The sequence below is a fragment of the Galeopterus variegatus genome, unplaced genomic scaffold (genome assembly GCF_000696425.1).
Source record: "Galeopterus variegatus unplaced genomic scaffold, G_variegatus-3.0.2 Scaffold2225, whole genome shotgun sequence".
NCBI lineage: Eukaryota > Metazoa > Chordata > Mammalia > Dermoptera > Cynocephalidae > Galeopterus > Galeopterus variegatus.
In genome coordinates this window covers 232704-235911 of record NW_007728336.1, presented here as the reverse complement: position 1 = coordinate 235911, position 3208 = coordinate 232704, and the positions used below count along the sequence as shown (strand labels likewise).

General features: G+C 46.8%; 1 non-coding gene across 1 annotated transcript; it reads right to left on the bottom strand.

Annotated features, from left to right (window-relative positions):
- Nucleotides 1-368: 368 nt before the first annotated feature.
- Nucleotides 369-442, bottom strand: TRNAI-GAU. Its single transcript has one exon. It is a non-coding gene; the product is annotated as a tRNA-Ile (tRNA).
- Between the last annotated feature and the right edge of the window lie 2766 nt (nt 443-3208).

Here is a 3208-nt window from a genome sequence, read left to right as displayed (position 1 = left end):
TCGTGCCTCATATTGCAATATAAAAAAGACAGCATAGAAAATAAAATGAGAGTTGTAAGTAATTTAACAAAAAGGAATAACACTATGCTAAATGCCTGGAGTGAAACAGTAAAAACAGCCGAGAAACACATTTAGATTGAAGCTTCCTAGCAGCCTGGGCAAAAATGGAAACTTGGTGTCTCATCTGGCAAAATCCATCCACGGTGCTATGTTTTGCTTAGACTATGTCAGAGGAAGACTCTATATGAGACCCTGAGAAACCCAATGAATGTCTTCAGCCTTGAGTTTGCAAAAGACACAGAAACCAGTCTCAAAAAATGGGCAAGTTATCCATCAAGGGTTTTTTTGTTTTTTGTTTTTTTTGCAGCTGGCCAGTACAGGGATTGAACCCAGGACCTTGGTGTTATCAGCGCCATACTCTAACCAACTGAGCTAACCAGCCAGCCCAACATCTTTATTTATTCAGTAAGTTTTCAACTAGTTTTGCTCTGAGAGCAGGACCTTCTGATTAAGGAGATGCCCTCAGTCTGCTGTTCAAACTCAGCTCTTCTCAGGGCAGTTGCCAAGGTAATAGCAATGGTGCCAGCAAAGAAGTTGAGATTTCCCAAGTGTGATGGTTAACTTTATGTGTCAACTTGGCTGGGCCAAGGGGTGACCAGATAGCTCTTAAAACATTACATGGGTGTGTCTGTGAGGGTGTTTCCGGAAGAGATTAGCATTTGAATCAGTGGACTAATTCAAGAAGAGCCACCTCACCAATGTGGGTGGGCACCATCCAACTCATTGAGGTCCAGATAGAACAAAAGGTGGAGGAAGGGCGAACTCTCTCTCTTCTTGAGCTGGGACATCCACATTCTCCAGCCATTGGACACTGTCATGCCAGGTTCCCGGGCTCTGGACTCTGGGGCTTGCATAAGCAGTCCCCTCCTTTCTCAGGCCTTCAGACTTGGACTGGGAATTATACCATCATCTGGCCAGGTTCTCAGGCTTTCAGACTCAGACTGAATAAAACCACCAGCTTTCCTGGTTCTCCAGCTTATAGATGGCAGATGCTGGGACTTCTCAGCCTCCATAATCAGCAATTATGAGCCAATTCCCATAATAAATCTCCTCTTATCTATCTATTCTATTTATCTATGTATGCATCCATGTGTCTATCTATGCATGTTATCGGTTCTGTTTCTCTGGAGAACTCTGACTAACACACTGGGAGAGAGAAACCCAGGAGCAGACTAGTGTCACAGGTAGCAGAAAGCTCTCTGCCCTGGCACAGATACGCAATCTGGCTGGTTATGTGGGATTCCTTTCTGCCTCCAGAAATATGTTTTTATAGGATTTGGAGTGTTTCGGTAGGGGGTGGGGGAAAAGGGTAATTAACGCCCCCAATCCAGATGTTAGTCATGGAATGGGCACTCTGTAGAATAACTCAACTTGGTGACAGGCCCTGCCGGTGTGAATTATAAAGAATTCTCCATATGAAATAAAGCCCCTGTAACCTAGGTTACGCCACAAAACTCAACTCAGTGCTCTGAACACATCTGCTGCCCCCTTTCCCATCTGGTTCTGGTCCCCCCACCCCCCGATACTCCTGTAAAGCTGCTACATATGAGCCACATCTGAGATACTAGGGTGAAGACATGAAGGGGCTCCTTCCGTCATGAGCCATGCCCGAATTTCTTTGCTGGCTTGCAGAGCAAGTTGCATTTCAGAGGGTTCAGGAAGCTTAAGTAGTGGAGAAACATGGCACCTGGGAAGAGGGGGCAGGAAGGAAACACCTTAGGCCCAGGTCCCACTTTCTACCCTACCCTGACTTGTTGGTCATCGCTGAGGAGTCACTCTGCCCTTGGAGCTTGTCACCCATCTGTCAAGAGAGGTTTGAGCTCTCGCCTCCTAATGTTTCCATTGCAACTAAGAAAAATGCTGCTACAGCACACTGGAGGTAGAATCAATAGCTTAATGTTGGTGATTAACTAACAATGTAAAATATTCTTATTGATAAATGAATTAATACTGTTCTCTGCTGTGTCTCAGTTGAGAAATTTATCTAGGGACAAGTGTCACCAAACGGGCAAAGGAGATTCGAAACATTACTCCTGACACCTAAGGAGTCCTAGGCCTCTGCTAGGTTCTTAGGGAACAAAGATAAGTGCAGTTCCTGCCCTCCAGGGGCCCAAAGACACCATGAAGAGAACAAAGTCACAGGCTCTGGATTTCTTGAATACAAGAGAAATACCAACTTTTGTCCTGTTTAAGTCACTATGATTGTGAGGTTTTCTGTTAGTATCAAATCTAATCCTAAACGATGAAATAATCAAGCAGAGTAATCAAGTCATGGTGGGCCTTGCAGGGCCAGGCAGTGAGCTGGCCAGTTCTGCAGGGAGGGCCCACCCAGCCTGAGCCTTTAAGGTAACTAAACCCATCAAGGCCACGTCCCTCCAGGTACTTATCATTTTGCCGGAAAAAGAAAACAAAACTCACCATTAACTAAACTCGGAAATTATTTATGCGAGCACCTACTGTTTGCACAGTATTGGGTTGGTCGAGCTGAGTGTCCAGTTGGGGCAAGAAACATGCTGTGAATCAACTGGCTAAAAAAGTCACATTGCAATGGGGGCACCAGCACAAGGCTTGGGACACAGCAGGAGGAGGAATTAGTATGAGGAGGGGCAGGTGGGACAGGGGACGCTTCCCTGGGGAGAAAGCAATGGAGCGCAGCCTCACAGGGTCGGGGAGGTGGTGGAGGGGAGGCCCAGGCTGCTGGAGGGAGCGGCCAAGGCTCAGGGGTATGAGCACGTGTGTGCTGTGGGACAGGCAGTGGGCGACCAGGCTGGAAAGAAAGGCAGGCCCTGTGTTTTTTAAATCCAGCTGGATTTCTTTCTTCCTTCTGCATCACCTCCAGTGTGCTTCCTTCTCCACTTCACACCACACTAGAGGATGTTAGTGATCCCACTCTGGCCATGATGGACCCAATTCAGGCAATCCAGTGGTTTTCAAATGCTGTTGCATACTGGAATCACCTGGAGAATGTCTAACAACTCCAGTTGCTTGGGTTTTACCTAAAAACCAGTCCAGTAGGTTCCCTGAGGGGGGGGACCTGAGCAACTTAGTTTTCAAAGCACATCATGTGGCTCTGATGGGCAGCCAGTTCCCACCTCATGGTCTAATCTATTTCACTTTGATACTGTAGAGACAAACATGTGTACAACGC